Source organism: Lissotriton helveticus, chromosome 12 (assembly GCF_964261635.1).
Source record: "Lissotriton helveticus chromosome 12, aLisHel1.1, whole genome shotgun sequence".
Lineage (NCBI taxonomy): Eukaryota > Metazoa > Chordata > Amphibia > Caudata > Salamandridae > Lissotriton > Lissotriton helveticus.
The window spans coordinates 63,367,636-63,386,717 of record NC_136073.1 but is presented as its reverse complement, the minus strand read 5'-3'; positions in this window follow the sequence as shown (position 1 = coordinate 63,386,717).

Here is a 19,082-nt window from a genome sequence, read left to right as displayed (position 1 = left end):
TTGATGCCTCCGTCTGCCCTGTGGCTGTGGACACAGCCTCGTCGCACTGACTTTGACCACGCTGCAACGTTAGCCTCACTGATGATGCTGCCTAAGCAATGTCATCAACTCCACTGCTTGCACCGCAGCAGTGGTTACTGCCTCACTGCACTGCTTTCGACTGCACCGCAGCCTCGGGCTGCCAACGACAGTCATCGACTCCAACGCCAGCATCCGCACTGACACCACGCCGCTGCCTGCACGGAAGCTACAGACGCCGCATCGTTACAGTGCACAATACACTGCTCTCGACGACACTGCTGCCTCAGCACTGGCGACATTAGCGCTCCTAACTTTGACTTCACAGAGTTCGACCTACAATGCATGCGAGTTCAAGGGTTCACTGACTTCTGCTCCGACGTACAGCACCGACGCCTCGCGACTCCAGCGATGTCTCACCACTGCACTTTACCACAATATCCACAAGGCCTCTTCAACTCCAAGGTACTGTTTGTGGGTCTTCCTCGATGCAGTAGCCGGACCTCGACTCCATCAAGGTCCGACTAAACTGTTGGATTTGTAGCTTTATTATTAAGAAATTCATTTCTTTGCTTGTGTATGTTGGATTTTTTTTAATAGTTTTGGTCTTGTTTTGGTTAGATAAATATTGGCTATTTTTTCTAAACTTCTATGGTGTCCATTTGTAGTGTTTTTCACAGTGTTACTGTGTGTTTTATGTACACATTCTTTACACATTACCTCTGAGATAAGCCTGACTGCTCGTACCAAGCTACTGAGGGGGTGAGCAGGGTTTATCTTGGCTGTATAATTCCCTTACCCTGACTAGAAGGAAGGGTTCCTACTTGGAGAGGGTGCAATCCATTGCCAACTAGAGACCCCCATTTCTAACATTGGTGGTCAGTGGTGAGGATAGGGCTTGTGTTCATACTTGACATACAGTGATTGGTGTTCACTACTACTTGAGCGCAGACCACTACACAACCACATACTGTGGTTCCTTGGTCTTTTACCTTTTTGATTTTTGCCTACAATTCTTTGAACTTTCCACATCATCATGTCTGGGTCTGGAATATCTTCAGTTGCATCACTGGCGGTATTTTTTGAGGAGGATAGGTTGAATACCAACAATGTGCAGCAATTTAAATCCATATGTAAGAATTTTAGAATCTCCATAAGGGGTCTCACCAGGAATTAGGAGCTACAAAAGGCGATGAGGGCCTGGGTACCAGCTAGGAATGCCAGTGGGCATTCAGATCCTATGGTGGTGGCTGGGGAGACAAATCCGCTGCATGATGTGTTGTTCGCTATGGACCTGCATGGTGGGAAGGTGCCCCACAAGGTAGGCAGTAGTGTCTCTTCAAGGGGTTTGTCTCCAGAGGAAATGGAAGAAAGACAAAGGGCCAGAATACATGAGTTGGAGCTGGGGAACCTCAGATTGCAGAATTAAAGCCAAGCCAGGGATAAAACCCTAGCTATGGAGGAAATGAGACTAGCTATTTAGGAGAAAAAGATGCTTTTGGACCATAAGCTAAATCTGGAGGAACTGGACATAAAAGCAAAGAGTGTGGAGTCCAGTTCAAATGATGGCAGCATGTCTTCAGTGCACACAGAAGAGAAGGTACATATACCTAAGGATGTGGTAAAATATTTTGTAGTGGGGGTGACATTGACCAGTGGTTTAGGGCTTATGAGGTAGCAATGCAATCCCACATGGTCCCTGAGAGAGAGTTTGGTGGGGCAGGCTTGCGGAACTTCTTCACAGCAGAGGCGAGGGACACCTTGCTAAGGCAATCAGATGAAGTACCCCCTCATAAAAGAGATCCTGGTTAGGAGGTATAGGCTAACCCCAGAGATGTACAGACAGAAGTTCAGAGCCTTTCACAAGCTTGGGTCACAGACATGAGTTAAATATGTTGCTTCCTTCTGTAGAGTATTGGCTGGATGGGTGAAGGGCAGTGAGGTAACAGATTATCAAGGGCAGGGCCGGCTCTAGGGCGGTGCGATCGGTGCCACTGCACCGGACGCTGACTTGGGGTGGGGGTGCCATTTTTACTGTTTAAGCACCAGATGCCACGTTCCTTGCCCCATCAATTTTGAAGCATCAATAAAAATGTCACGATAACTGCAGTGATGAATGTTTTTCCTGTAGACAGACTGGAGCTTTGTCTGGTAGAGAACGTTTTGACTCATCATAGCGCAGAGGGTTATCACACCTGCTGCAAAGAACATGTCCTATTCAGATCACAAACTACATACACTATAAATAGGTCAATGGGTTATCGCTCTGTCAGAGAGATCCTTTTGTTACCTGCATTTTAAATGTTACAATCTGAATATAAGAACAGTGAGCTATTAACTGTCCTCAAACAGCTGCATGCAAACTGCAAGGAATATATTACAGCTCCATGTTTTTTTTGCCCAGTCTTTCCTTATCCTAATATTGTGAAGAGGGTTAATTTGGGTAGAAATCAATTCTTATTATTAAAAAAACCTCCTAACAATGGTGTACCACTTTAAAGTCTGAATTTGTGCTTTTCTAGACCAAGGACTCTTAAACTATACTGCCTACCAGAAAGGAAGATATGTGACTCCTACACCTTGTAGACCTCTGTCTTATGTAACATTTTCTATACACTGATTTACACATGTATGATTGTCTCTGTGCAATGTATGTGTGATGTAAAGTGCTCTGACCCCTTGCACTGGTATGAGTGGCGCTATACAACTAAATGAATTAAGAGACAGTGGTTATGGAGACTTAGGGGGCATTGTCTAATGGTGGTAGTGAGGGAATCCATGGCAAGGTGGGCAATGGGGGGGCGCCAACAAACATTGTCACACACGGCGCCACCAGTACTAAAGCCGGCTCTGATCAAGGGCTTTATGATTTGATTGCATGGGAGCACTTATCCAATAGTAGTTTTCCAGAGCTGTGCAGGCACTTGATTGACAGTAAGCCTACTGATCCCAGGAAGCTTGCTATGGAGGTGGACCACTGGGTCAGCACCAGGGTCCAAAAGAGGTTGTATGTGGGTGACTCTGCCAAGGGCGGGCAGGGTCCCCAGCAGAAGAATGGGGGGATGAGGGTAAACAGAGGGAGTTCTCTAATGGATACCTATCTATTTCCTAGGGTAAGATTAATGTACCCCAGGTGAGAAAAAGCCTTAGATCTCTACAAGGAAGCCTACAGAGAGGGGTCCCCTCAAGTGTTATGCATGTGGTATGGTGCATGTGGTCAGGAGGGCCACATGAAGGGGGAATCCCAAGTGGACGACACTGGCACCCACTGGTGTGCAGTCACATGGGTTGGCCAGTGTAGTGCTTGGGGAGGAGTTGGTTCCAGAAGAAGGGTGGGAGCCAGTTGATGACCCTTGTCTTACTAGGGGACAGTGAGATGGTCCAGAGGACCCTCATGCCTGGGAACACTAGGAAGTACAGGCAGTAGGTGACCATCAATGAACAGAGGATGGAGGCTATGAGACATACGAGCCAGTGTGACTACGGTAATGTGTCATCTGGTGTCTAAAGAGCAAGCTGTTCCTAATATGTTTCACCAAGTAGTTGCAGTGGACAATTCTTTGCACCAGTACAAGGTGGCACAGGTTCCCTTTGAATTTGGGGGGTAGCTGTGAGCCCATCCATGCCTGTTGATTGTTGGCTGGGTAAAGACCTGGAGGATTCCCCTTGGGGTGAGGTGGAACACCAGTCACACTTGGAGATGGTAGGGTTGCTTGAGTGGGCATGCGTGACCATTCAGTCTATGGCAGCTGATAGGGATGATCAGAAGGACCTGGAACTTGAAAGAGTGACCCAGCAGCCTGTCAGAAAGAGAAGGGGCAGAGGAAACCCACTCCAGGGCTTTCCACAGTCTGGGAGGAGGCTGAGATTGAGGTGGATGCCCCAGAACTTACAGGGGAGCAAGTGGCCAAACTAGGAGACTTGCCTGAGCTGACCTATAGGCTGCAAGAAGGGGGTGCCTTCAGGGAGTTATTCTGCAGGGAGCAGAAGGGATGACCTACTCTTGTGGATCTGCGGCAGAAGGTTGCAGACCAGGCAGCTGGCAAGGAGTCTGGATCACAGTGGATCAACTGGGAAAATGCTCTCCTATATATTGAGCCTAAGATTGCTGAGCCCGGGGCAGGCTGTGTGCTCGTGGCACCTTAGCGCTTCAGAACCTTCCTACTGGGGCTGGCTCAAGATGTGCCTTTGGCAGGACAATTGGGGCAGGACAACACATTTGAAAGGCTTGTCACCCCCTTCTTTTCAACCAAAATGCACAAGAGTTCTGATACTAATTGCAGGACTTGCCAGGCTTGCCAGGCAAGTCGCAAGAGTGGAGGGAGATGTATGACTCCGCTCCAGCCTTTCCCTGTTGTGAGATCCCCTTTTGAGCGGGTGGGCGTCAATGTTGTGGGACTTTGGACCCCAAGACAGCTATGGCCAACAGGTTTATCCTGGTCTTAGTGGGCCATGCCACCTAGTACCAGGAGGCCATCCCTCTGAGAACAGTAATCACACCCGTGGTGGGCCGGGCACTGATGGTGATTTTTTCCCACATGGGTTTTCCCAAGGAGGTGGTATCTGATCGGTGTTCCAATTTCATGTCCAAGTACATGACTGCCTTGTGGGAAGTGTGAGAGGTGAACTACAAATTCACCACACCATACCACCCCCAAGGTAACGGGTTCGTAGAGGGGTTCAACAGAACGCTGAAATACATGATTGGGGGTCTGTTCTTTTGCCATTCCTTCTCTATGCTTACAGGGAGGTACAGCATAAAGGGGTTGACTTTAGCCCCTTTGAACTGCTGCATGGGCCCCCTGTGAGGGGACCTCTTAGTCTGGTGAAGGATGGTTGGGAGCAAGCTTCCAAGAAGCCCCTCTATGATGTATTTAGCTACATGCTGGCCTTCAGAAACCAGACTGTGTGCTTAGGAAACTTGCTGAACCAAGCCTGAAAGCAATCCAGGATGACATGAAATGATGGTATGACCAGAATGTCACTCTGATTGAGTTTCAGCCTGGCCAGAAATATGGGTCATGGCCCCAGTAGACCCCTGTGCTTTGCAGGACAAGTGGTCCAAGCCTTTTGAGGTGAAGGAACGTAAGAGCCATGTCACCTATGTGGTGGACATGCAGACTCCCAGGGACCCTTTAAGGGTCCTACATGTGACCCGCCTCAAACCACACTTTGGGAAGTCCAAATTGAACATGCTCTTGGCAACAGATAATGGAATGGAAGAGAGTGATCCTCTTCCTGATCTCCTGTTTGCCAAGGAGCAGGATGGGTCTGTGGAGGGTGTGAACCTCTCCCCAACACCGATCCTGGAACAGCAGAGTGACTGTCGCCAGTTGCTGGGACAGTTTGCCTCTGTCTTCCTTAACCCCAGGAGTCACTCATTGGTGTACCCATGACGGGGATACTGTGGACAGCCCTCTTGTAAAGTACAACATTTCCAGGTAGACTTACAAGGTCAAAGCCAGCATCAAGGAAGAGGTTTCCAAGATGCTAGTGTTAGCGGTGATAGAGCCCTCCAACAGTCCTTGGACCAGCCCAGTGGTCTTGGCCCCAAAGGCTGTTGCACCCGGTGCCACACCTGAACTATGGTTCTGTGTAGACTACTGTGGGCTCAATGCCTTCATGAAGACTGACGTGCACCCCATCCCCGAACTGATGAGCTCATAGATCGGCTAGGAGCTCCCAAGTTCCTCAGTACGTTTCACTTAATGTCTGGGTACCGGCAGAATGCCTTGACCGATGAGGCCAAAGAGAGGTCGGCATTCTCAATGCTGAAAGAGCAATTCCACTTTAAATTCTGAATTATTAATTTTGGGTTGAAGAACGTCCCACTAACTTTCAGAGGTTGGTCAACCAGGTTTCGCGTGGGTTGGAGGATTTCAGTGCCGCCTACCTGGATGACATTGCAGTGTTCAGCTCCAGCAGGGAGGATCACTTGCACCACCAATGGGAAGTGTTGAAGGTCCTGCAGAATGCAGGCTTCTCTATCAAGGCCAGTAAGTACCAGATAGGGCAGGGGTCTGTGGTGTACTTGGTGCACCAGGTAGGAAGCGGCCAGGTGGCACCCATACAACCCAAGATTGACACCATTCTGACTTGGGAGCCCCCAAGACCCTGACTGAGGTGAGAACCTTTTTAGGTCTCACCACTTACTATAGAAGATTTGTCAAGGGGTATGGCACCATTGTTGCTCCCTCAACTGAGCTGACTTCCAGGAAGGACCTTAGGAAAATGATCTGACTGAGGCTTGTTAGACTGATTTGTTGCCCTGAAGGCAGCCATGTGCTTGGTGCATTGTCGTGCACGGTGCATTGTCGTGCATTTCAGGGTGTGGTGTCCGTGGCTTCGGTGCAGGCAGTGGCGTGGTGTCGGCACAGAGCGCGGGCGACGGAGCCGATGACTCTTTCATTTAAAGCCTGAGACTGCGGTGTTGTCGAGGCCGGTGCAGCGAGGCGGTGACCACGGCTGCGGTGCAAGCAGTCGAGTCTGTGACGGTACTAAGGCAGCAGTGAGACCAATGTTCCGGTGCGGTCGAATTTGGTGTGATGAGGCGGTGGCCACGGTGCAGGCAGCGGTGTCGATATCAGCGAGAAGCAGTGTCATTGGTAAGATCAGGGCTGCGGATTGTATGTGCTGTATCATGCAGACTGGACACCATAATCTGCCTCACAGTATAATGATGTTGTCTGTTCGGTGTCCTGCAGACTGAGCACCTCCCTCTACATCATAGGATGATGTCGTCTGCGCTATAAACCTCTATTGCACCATATTCTACCTCACAGTTATTGGCTGTCTCCTACAGATTGAGCACTATACGCTATGCCAGAGAGGATGATATTGATGTGCTGCGTCCCACAGACTGAGTCCCATACTTTACCTCAGAATATGATGTTGTATGTGATGTATTCCACAGACTTCGCATCACTGGGCAGTGTACCTTGCTTACTGTTCCATTATGATGAACTTTGTACTGTGCATCACATTGCTAATCATAGATCAGGAGCACTGAACTGCAAGGGGCAGTCTATAACCACGAGCACAGAGGGTGAGCACTAGATTTCACCCTTATCAGGGCTCAACTAACTAGCCAGAGAGCAACCTAAGAATTCTCAGTTGGTGCTTGAAAAAGCATACATGCCAACAGACCTGATTCAGGTGGGACACTCATGATTTTTAAGGCCACAAATGGCTTTAATTAAAATGTAAATTGATACTTGTATAGCGCACTACTCACCCGCAAGGGTCTCAAGGCGCTTGTACGAATACCGCTGTGGAACCCATCCTGGCTTTCCCTGTGAGGTGTCAACTCCTGGGCCCCCCCCCAGGTGGAGGCCAGGCATCCTTAGCGTTGCAGGGGCCGTTGTGGAGATTAAGCAAGCTATTGCCCAGAGTTGCAGAGTGGGACTCCATGATTGGAATAGGTACGAGGCGAGAATTATCAGGTCCATGGAATTTTTGAGCCCAAGACCCGCCAAGGCGGGGAATTGAACCCTGGTCCCGGGCTAGACCTCTGCATCGGGGTCTGCCGCTCTAACCATTGAGCCACACTTCTCCACTTAATTTTCCAGTCTCTCGCCTATAATTGCCTCTGTTTCAACGTATGTCTTTTTGTTTATTTTTATTTTCAACATCTTCCAACTGTCAGATGTAAAATGTTGGCATGTATGGAAAAGCACAGAGCTGTGTGACAGCCCTCACAGACTGCTGTGCTCCTATGGGTGTACCGGGGCACAAAGAGCCTTGAATTTCCTAGTGTTGACAGACATACCAGGGTCCAACTGACCTGGAGGCGTCCAGTACGCAGAGAACACCTTTCGAACAATCTTCCCCATTTGCCCACGCCAACCTGAATCACCTGTATTTCTATGCCTTTCTTGAAACTCACAGTTTAGATGCAGAAATACCTCCAAATGTTTGAGGAGTGGATGCTTTACTATTGTAAATGCAGTGCTCGAATATTTGGGAAATTCAGACATGTCAACATTTCAGAAGAGAAAAGTGGGAGAGTTAGGAAAAATAGGCAATTTCAGGGCGGGAGACAGCTAAAGTAAAGCCCTTTTTGCCTCAGAAATCAGGAGTCTCCTTAATTTGGGTCTATTGGCATGTATGAAAATGGTGTATGTTAATGAGTCTTGTCAGGGCACAAGTCCTAAAAAAAGAAGTGGGAGGGACTGACAGTTAGGCAGTATGCAAGTAACATCATTGTGTGCAACATCGCGCGCACGACATCCCACATGGTATCTCAGGAATTGACATCATAGAAAGTGGAAATACAAGCCACGACTTTACAGAAAGTGGCATCACAAGTGACATCAGATCTAAAGCCCTCACATATATGTTTAGCAGGTCTATCATGTGCGAGGACAATAGCATAGTGAGCTATGGAAGATGATATGCGACTTCTACACCTTGCAATCCCCCAGTTTTATGTAACACATCTTGTACATTCATTTACAAACTTATAAAATGTACTGTACATGTAATATGCAAATGTTGATGTAAAGTGGTCTGACAACCTGCATTGGAATGAGTAGGGCTATACAATAAAAATAGTGGTACATAAAATATTTCAACGCCTTCTCAGGGGAAGTAAGTTCTATATAAATGCAATTTGTTTTGTGTAAATACTGGGAAAGACCAACACATCCTTACAGTGCATGCATATCGCATAAACAGGGAATGTACCAAGTGAAAATCTGCCTCTCTTAAGTATGTGTGAAGTGCTAACAAGGAGTGAGCCTTTGTTTCCCTTCTGCTTCATTTGCATCAGGTGTGAGGCTCCTGACTGCTCCCAGCCAAGAGACTGAACAAAAGGAGGCCTGATGACCCCTCACATTCGGCCTTTGTTATGTGCCTAGCAGGAGTCTTAAATAAGAAAGCCCCATCCTGCACTGCATGTTGTTGCCGATGGAAAGCAGACAAGGTACAGGCGCTGCTGAAAGTGTCCGGTGTTTGGAAATTACACCGGGATGAGTTCAGCACATTATTCAGTGGGGCCCTAATTCTTGGCAGGGTGGACGGCGTTTCACCCTGTGAAAAAAGTGGGTGGACACCGTCCACCTGCGTGTGCCCCCGACTCGTGCCCTCCCTGAGTCTTGTCCTGGAGGAAGAATAAACACGAACATGTCGGGCGCTTACTGCCGCATGCGCACCATAATCGGCCATCTTATTCATTGTTTCTTGAACCTCCTCCTGCAGTACTAGTAATGGCCTCAGGGTGGAACTGTTTCACCTCTCTTCAGTCGAGGCCTAGTATTTCATACAAATGTCCCTATGTTATACTCGAAAATAATGCGCCATTTATTTGAGTAAAGAAATAAGAACAAGCAGAGCAGGTCAGGCCTGTAAGTGTAATGTAGCGCTCTAGTGTTCGCACGTTGCGAGGCCACGCAACGTGCCGGCGGCCATTTTAGATGGTTGCGCGCGCATCCAGCAGAAGGCGCGAGCGCCCGGGCAGAGCAGTTATCGGCTCGGCGCTCTCTATGTAATTTAGCTAATAAATTTAGCTTACCTCCAGAAATCGTTGTCCTGTCATCTGTTGATGGAAATCAGTGTCTTTACAATGGCGACGGAGGCTGGGATCAGTCGATAATGAAAAAAACAACAGGAAAGACATACTGAAAGAAGGGAAGAACATACAGACGAACAGGACAGTGGAGACAGGCCGGCCGAACAAGGCACCAAACACGACCAGTGAAGCGTCAGCCTGTGAGTAGCCACCGCACACACGGAGGAGCAGTCACTGAGAGCGCGGCAGAGCCCACAGCCACACGGGAACCGAACAGGGCACTGGGGAGTAAGAAAAAACCCCAAATATAAATAAATAAAGGGCGCGCAGAAGAGAATAGCACCCAGGTCACCCCCACAACACCACACGACCAAGGGCATCAGCGCTGGCTACCTCAGGGAAGAGCGAAGGGGCAGACACAAAGACCCCCCAGCTGCAACCCGAGAAACAGGAGGAGAATAGTGCACCAGGCAGCCCCAGAAGCCACAGCAGCACGCCATCATCTGAAAGGCGTGAAAAGATGTGTGCACAAGCGGCGTCTGCGACGGCCCCCGTGCAATTTTTACCCAGACCAGGGGAACCCCTCATGAAGTGGGAAGATTGGAGGGACTATATTGACAACTTCATCGAAGTACTTGAGGATGAAAACTATGAAAAGTTCACCAGTAAGAGGAAGAAGAGGATATTGTTACATAATCTAGGCCCGGAGGGGCTCAGAATCTTCAAGAATCTGGTACCCAAAAAATGGGGGAGCACAGATGACGACGTATATGCCCATGCCATTGATGATTTGAATGAACACTACAAACCAGCGGTCTGCGTTTCGATCGACAGGTTCAACTTCCAGCAGAGGAAGCAACGCCCAGGGGAATCAGTGGAGGAGTATGTGGCGGCATTAAGAAAGCTAGCGGCCACGTGTAAATATGACGCATTCCAAGATGAATTCATCAAGGATCAAATCGTGATGCACACCACGAGCACGGCCGTGCAAGATAAGCTGTGGGCCAGTGGCGACGTCACGTTGAAAGAGGTGATGGTGATAGTCAAAAGGGCGGAATTGGCACGAAGGTGCGCGGAGGCAGCAAAGAGAGAGACAGTGGCAAGCCCGGTTGTAAGTAGAATAGAAGATGAAGATCCCCGCAAGGACAACAGAAACAAAGGGTCCTCATTGAAGGGATCGAACAGATGGCAAGGTAACCCAGGACCGCCGGGGAAACAGACGGCGAACAACAAGAAGGCCTGCTATAGATGCGGTAGCTGGGCCCACGAAGCACATGACAGAAAGTGTCCGGCGTTTCGCGCCAAATGTATGTACTGTGGGATCGTAGGGCACTACGAGAAAGTGTGCCGCAGGAAATCCTCTAGGAGCATGGTGAAATACATTGACCAAGGACAAGAGGGCCAGGAAAAGAATGATGATGAAGAGGGAGACACAGTACTCTGCATCTACGACCAAGTGTTAAGCGTAGACAACAAAAGATCAACCAAGCCAGTACTGGATATGACGATCGGAGGAGTGCCAATAAGCATAGTGGTGGACACCGGGTCACCCTACACCATAGTCCAGAGAGCAGTCTGGAATGAAACCTTCAAGCCACACTTGGGCCCGGACCTGGAGAGACTGGACATACGGCCAGTCACGTACAACGGCGATCGCATACCCATGGTAGGGTTCAGGCCGTTAAAGTTTGAAATCAGAGGACGCAGCGCAAACTGCAAACTGTACATCTCTGAGAAGGGACCATCGGTACTGGGATGATTAGACCAGGGCGACCTGGGCATCAAACTGGACCCAGGAGGAAAGGAGCAGATTCTACTCACCGAACTTGAGGTTTGGCCAGATCTGGACAAGTGGAAGAGAGACTACCCCAAGGTATTCAGAGGCACGGTGGGGAAACTGGAAAAGTTCGCGCACAAGATAGTTCTCAAAGAAGAGGCCATACCGGTGGCTCACAAAGTGAGAAATGTACCCCTCGCAGTGAGCGAGGCGGTGCAGGAAGAACTGCAAGAATTAGAAAGAAAGGGAATCATCGACCGATCACGTGCGCAGAGTGGTTGGCGCCATTGGTGGTGGTCATGAAACCCAATGGGAAGGTCAGGTTATGCGTAGACCTGCGCGAATTGAACAAGAACATTGTAGTGGAGAAGTTCCCCTTGCCAAGGATCGAAGAGATGTTGGCCAAGACGAGAGGAATCGATGGTACTCTACCATAGACTTGACCTCAGCTTACCACCAAATCGCATTGCACCCGGAGAGCAGGAAGTTGACCTCATTCATTACCCCCTTCGGGTGCTACCAGTTCCGTCGCATGCCGTTTGGACTAGCTTCGGCAGCAGCCGTGTTTCAGAAATTGATGCATCAACTGTTTAGAAACATGGACGGCATCCAGTACTTCCAGGATGACATCCTGGTGATGGGACGAGACAGGTTAGACCACGATAATAAACTAGCCAATGTGCTGGGAGTGTTGGAAAGTAAAGGCCTCACGGCAGAGTGGGCGAAATGCCGCTTGGGCATGGAATCAGTGACCTACTTAGGGCATGAAATCGGAGTGCAAGGCATCACACCAAAAACTGAAAATGTAAAGGCTATCTGTGATGCACCACCACCCACCAGCAAGGAAGATGTCAGGTCCTTCCTAGGAATGGCGGAATACTATAGTAAATTTGTGCAGCCTTTCGTGACAAAGACACACCACCTGAGGAAGCTGACAAGAGAGAGCTCAGTGTTTTGCTGGACGGAAGAAACGCAAACTGAATTCGAGAACATCAAGAAAGACATGGTAGGAGCCATACCCCTGCAAGGATATGATCCCCAGGGTAAGACAGTACTCACGACAGATGCCAGCGACAAAGGATTGGGTGCGGTGTTGATGCAGGACCGAGGACAAGGAGTGATGGACACCCTCAGTTTTGCTTCTCGCACATTGAGCGACACAGAAAAGAAATACAGCGTCATCGAAAAGGAGATGCTAGCGGTGGTGTGGGCGACGACAAGGTTCAGACAATTCCTGTGGGGCACGCGGTTTCAGTTAAAAACGGACCACAAGCCTCTAGTGAAGGTATTAACGTCCAGTGGGCATGCGAATGCAACCCCCAGGATATCTAAAATGACATTGAAGCTACTGGAATTTAGATATGATGTAGAGTACATTCCAGGCAGTCGGAACAAGGTGGCAGACTACTTAAGCAGGGCGGCGGCCATGGAACCCGGAGAAGAGAACCAGGCAAGTGGGGAAGAAATGGTGGCCCTGATGGACGACTAGGAAAGGGTTATCAGCAACCAGGAATGGAGTGAAGCTTATGGTGATGACCAGGCCATGCAGGAGGTGAGAACTTGCATTGTAAAGGGATGGCCAGAAAAGAGACACATCAACGAAGACCCAAGACCGTACTACGAGGTCAGGGAAGAGTTGTCAATGGACGATCAGGGAGTGTTCGTATACAGGGGAGACAAGGTCATCCCCCCAGCAGGCATAATTCCCAAATTATTAGCGATACTCCATGAAGGCCATTTGGGGATAGGAAAGATGAAATTGAGAACCAAGCAAGGATATTGGTGGCCAGGCATGGACCTACGGGCGGAGCGGTATGTCAGGGATTGCTCACAATGCCAAGGAGCGGACAAGACTCTCAAACCCCTGCGACCGGCGTTGGGAAGATTTGACCCTCCACAGAACCCATGGGAGGAGCTGTCCATAGACATCTTGGGCCCGATCTTGGATGGACAAGGAATCTAAAAGTACGTGTGCGTCCTCATTGACAGATATTCGAAATGGCCTGAAATGAAGGTGGAGGAAGTAATGGACACCGAGACTATCTTAGGTTTTTTGACCGACACATTTGTGAGAGAGGGTATTCCCAAATCCATCCTGAGTGATAATGGCCCCCAGTTTACCTCAGACAAGTGGATCAACTTTATGGACAGAAATGGCATCCTCCCCAAACATAACTCAATCTATCACCCGGCCGGAAATTGACTGGTAGAACGGGTCAACCGAGTGGTTATGGGGTCGGTGCAAGCAGCGATATCTAACAACAAGGACTGGGAGAAGGAAATATGGCACATGGTGTGGGCGTACAGAATCACCCCCCTGGAACAGGGTATAGACCCTTCCAAATATTGAGGGGCCGGGACCCTTTCACAAAGGACAACCGAGTATGGAAAGAGAAAACCATAACGAGCAAATGGTCCCCTGCAGTGGTCCAGGCGAACTTGGAGAAAGCCCAGGCAGTATATACTAAATACTACAACAAGCGTAGGAATATGAAGGACACTGGATTGGAGAAAGGCGAGTGGGTACGAGTCAAGTTAGCGACATTGCAACGGAAGGGAGACAGCAAATACAGTAAACCCCTACAAGTCAAGGAGGTGTATGACAGAGCAGCCTTGCTGAGCGACGGCAATGTATGGTCTCAGGACCGCATGGCGAGATGCAACAAGGTGTTACAGTGGGGCCAAGGTGGACAGGACCTGGAAGGTGTAGGAGAACCCAACGCAGAACAGGAACAAAGTGATGAGGAAAGGGACAGGAGGAGAAGGGAATCTGGCGAGGAGCAAGGTGACAACAGCAGCCTCGGAATGGCGAGGGAAGTGCCCTCAAGGAGATCAATGGAGAGCGCGGCCATGTTGGGCAACGAAGGAGGTGGTGCAGAAACCCAGGAGAAGGAGGCCGAGACCACCCCTGTGAGACTGACCCGGAGGGGAAGAGCAGTGGCGAGACCAGCCAGGTTTCAAGACTTTGACATGAGCGGCGGACTGTAAGTTACAAAGTGTATGTTCTGGAAAAAAGGGAGATATGTAATGTAGCGCTCTAGTGTTCGCACGTTGCGAGGCCACGCAACGTGCTGGCGGCCATTTTAGATGGTTGCGTGCGCATCCAGCAGAAGGCGCGAGCGCCCGGGCAGAGCAGTTATCGGCTCGGCGCTCTCTATGTAATTTAGCTAATAAATTTAGCTTACCTCCAGAAATCGTTGTCCTGTCATCTGTTGATGGAAATCAGTGTCTTTACAGTAAGGAGTATTTATTTCACATGCACATAATACGGTATCCCAGGCTGGAACCTCGCTAGGGGGCTGAGGCCTGACAGCGAGAGGCAGGTGGGGGCCGTCTTCCCTACACAGCAGGGCTTACAGCTGATTGCAGGCCTGTCCTCTTGACGAAACAGCGTCCCAGGGTCCAGGAAGAAACCGAGTTTTCTCTCTAGCTGGTAGCAGGGTTTACACCTGCCGGTATTTTAATGTCCCGGCCAGTACAAATGTAAGTAAAATCGCCTAAAGCCGGTATTTTTAACCTCTATCTGTACATACCTAAACAGTAAATATAAATAGAAGGCACTTTTAAATGTACTGTAGAGTTCCATTAATGATCCATGAAAAATAATGAAAGTAAACAAAGACATAAAAGTCACGTTACAAACGAATATAGACTATTTTGTTTACAGTCTATTTAGTATCATGTCTGGGCCTTTGCAGGCCCTTAAAATAAAAAAAACTGGCTGGTATTTTTCTCTTAGAAAGGTGGCAACCCTAGCTGGCAAGGAAAGACCAGGTAAGTGTAGGGAGATATTCGGCCAAGTGTGCAGATTGTATGCATATACATTTGGAAATACTAGAGGGTGAGATTTAGAGAAATGAGGAAAGGTAATTTCTCAAATTATTTATAATAAAGGGGCGGGAGTATTAAGAAGAATCTGTTAATGTAACCTTGGCTAGAAGAACCATACGTCAGCGCCTATATCTGGAGTGTTTCCAGTATGGGGGGGGGGGAGGGCACCTTTTTGGAGGGGTCTGGGTGGCCTAACAGGGTGGGTGTATGTATGGTTTGACTATTTCCGTTTTAGCTGAGGAAGAGGAGCTGGAAGGCACTCAGCAAAGCCCAGTTGTAAAAAAGTCTGTTTTCCCTGTCCCACTCAGTATTCTCACTTCTCCCACTCTTCCTGACAGAACGGTAATTGCAAAGGTCGCAACGCTGTGACTTCAGTTGGCAGTTTCAGCTCAGGGGTCAAGGATTGCATGAGCACGGAATCTGAGCATGTTTATTACAGTCTTGGTGAAAAGCATGCCCCTTCTATGGCTTACTTCATCTTCATATTCCAGTGATCTTAAGCAAAGGTGCAGGAGGCTACTCACCACGTGAGTGACACAAAAAAATCCTCTCTTTTGTTCATGGTCTGTCATCATTAATTGTGAGTGTCCTTGGGTACTGGGTCAAGCTTGCTTGCATAGGGGTGTAGAAGTAACCTAGGGCTTTCTGGTACAGCTCGGGCACATCCTATAGTGCGCTGTAAGAGAGACCAGGCTATTCGCCTCTATTTCGAGGTGCCCCGCTGAACTTTGAAACTCAGGCCTCAACAAAATGGTGGCTTTTGCACTCAGATAAAACAAAGGCTAACCCAGGTCTTAAGGCCGATGGATAGCTGCTCAGGCCAATTAAAGCTCACGTTGAACCAAAGAAGTTCCCATTACCTTCTTGGGGTATTGTCGAACAGTAGAGCCCAGTTATGAGTAAAGAGGGCAAGCGGGGGCAGGAGGAGGGGTGAATTCTGCAAATTACTGACACTGACCCAGTGCTAGGCTCAGCCCCCCATGTAGCCTCCTGCTATCTTTCATTTGGTCTATTTGTGCTCCTGGCCTAACAAATTGTATCTCCTCCCACCAGTATATTTAATAACATCACATCAATAAGTCCCTAATCACACAGAGTTTGATCCTGATGACAATTATAGGAAGTGAGATCTAAAGAAATGCATTACATTGCTTGATATAATTCTTAACATTTGTAAAACGACCATGTACTCCTATAAATTGATTTAAATGCCATGCATTTCTCAACTGTCTAAAAACTTGTCAGAAAATGTCCAGAAAATAAACACGTCTATCCCCAAATGGAAGTTAAAAACCTCCCACAATCTGACACAGATGAATGCAAAACTGATTAGTAATCCATGCCACACTCAGGACATTCTATTGCCCATGTTAGACAGAACACTTAGCAGACATCCAGCACAGCACTGACATGCCATATACTCAGTCTTTTTTATGCTCACTACAGCTCTTCTCACCAGGTCACACTGCAGACTAACTCACAACCAAACACATTCAACAGAGCTCCAAGCATATCTCCTGTACAGCCTAGGCAAGCAAGCAGCTGGCTAGCACAGCACCTGCCAGGATCTGCCATCACCACATCCTATTCACACTGATTCATCTGGGGGCCTTGTCTCCAGCTGTAGAGCTGTAAACAACTAGGAAAAGGCCTCTGGTCCAACTGTATAAGACAGCAAGATTGTACGCCAGAAAGGCAATGGACACGACGTAGTCACCTTGCATCGCTGCTGCACATATCGTGTGTGTGCGAGTGTACACGTGCGTTGCATCTGTTCAGGGTGAGTTGGGGAACCATGCACCGCTGCTGCACATATTGTGTCTGTGTGCACTTGTGTGTACCTGTTCCTTGTAAGTTGGGGAGCCTTGCACCGTGGCTGCACTTGGGAAACATCCATCACAACGCAACTTTTACGACGCACTACCATTACAACGCAGGATTTACAAAGCAAGTCATTACAACGACTTGCGCTGGAGGGCGCTGTAGGATAGGGAATAGTTTAATTTACTATCCAAAACCTTCCCTACTATCCACGGGGACTGGAGTTGGAATTGTAAATTAAACTATTCCACTATCCAGCGCCCCCCAACGCAAGTCGGTGTAACGACTTGCGTTGTAAAACCTGCATTGTAAAGGCATGCGTAGTTAAAGCATGCGTTGTGATGACATACATCCCTGCACTTATTATGTGTGTATGTGCGCGCCCCTGTGTTGTACTTGTTCCGTGTGAGTTGAGGAACCTTGCACCCTGGCTGCGCTTATTATGTGTGTATGTGCGCGCCCCTATGTTGTACGTGTTCATGTGATTTGGGGAACCGTGCACCATGGCTGCACTTATACAGGCTAACACCTGTGTTGTACTTCTTCTGTGTGAGTTGCAGAATCTTGCACTGCTGCCAATCAACCTTTCCTTGACTTAGGATAGCTTGCATTGCTGCTGTGTATGCTGAATCTCTGGTGTTTCCTAGTGAACCATGCTGAAAATATTCTCACTGTACACGAGCCAAATCGATTCGTTTTGTTGGTGGTTATCGTGCACGACTTTCAAACAGGACTCTAGTGTACACTTTTATGCCTAATAGCCAACCACAGCCGTTTAGACCAAGCCACTTACTTCGGACACTTTCTGTGGCGCCCTTGGGGTGAGCTGGCCCTCATTTCATCACGTCACCCATGAACAGGAACAAATATGTTTCTAAGTACACTCGGTGTCTGCTTTCGTATTACATTACAGCCACCTCACCCTCCAACTTCCATTTTATCCTGTCCCCGCCAGTGCCTAATTTGCAAATGAATGAGTGTGGGTGCCTAGCTCCCTGCCCAGAAGTCAGCGGCCAGCGCTATTAAATGTCAGCGCACCGAATACCAAGGCTGCTCAGTCTTTAATCCACTTCAGGCCTCTCTAATCGACTGCCAAACACTCCTGCCCCTTTATCTCACTATTGCAAGGTTCTGCCTTCTCCTCTTGAGACAGTTTTGCCCTCCTGCTTTCTCCTTTGTGTGTTTTCACTTCTCTTATTCTCAGGAAATGTTGGTTGAGGAAAAATAGGTGCTGGTCCCCAAAAATAAGTGGTGGGCCTCACCGGTAAATACCGGCTCAAATTAAGCACTGGCCCCCACTGTTGTTTTTCTCTGGTAAAAGCTACCAAAGCTGTCAGTTTAATGCACTTCTATTTCAATATATTTCAGGAAAAGTCCTTTGTGGACACAACTCATAGACAGGGCCGGCCTTGGGCACGGGCGAGCAGGGCCCACGCCTAGGGCGTGACCTGTTACAGACTTTGTAATCAGATCTTAATGTACCTCAGCGTAATTGTTAGCACCCCATCAACCCCCTGCCCTCCTCCCCTCCTCCTCACACCTCTTGCCCTCACACCGCAATGACCTCCGCAACAAGCACCAAATGTTCTTTCCGCCCAGGGCGCTGTCCGTGTCAATGCAATGTAGTGCTGGCGCTGACCCGTTCATAGATATTTGTGACTCTACTGGATATAATACTTTCCTTAGTTCCATACAATATTTCATCATCACCACTGGGCAGACAGAATTTCGAACCTTTTGCTACATGAAAATGAAACAAACTTTGGCTTGCAGTGCCACCTGCAGGCTGTGTGCGGGAGTGCTGCTATAATATCAGCTCCATTTAAAGAAAAGGGTGAACTGCTCTCACAGTGCCACCTGCAGGCCAGAGCTGGGAGTTCTTCTGAATTAAGGACAAAAGTATTAAATATTTATCTTGCAATGACCCAAGTGGCCATCGCTGAACCCCCCCCCCCCCCCCCCCCCCGGTGAGGTACGAAAGCCCTCAGGGGAGGGAAATCCAGGCACTGCTCATTTTGTGGCACCCGCAGACCAGGGCTTGTAGTGTTGCTGAAATGGCGCAACCTGGGACAGGGATAGGAATGTTTCTGAATTATTAAAATGAGATACAGGGTTCCCTTACGGCTA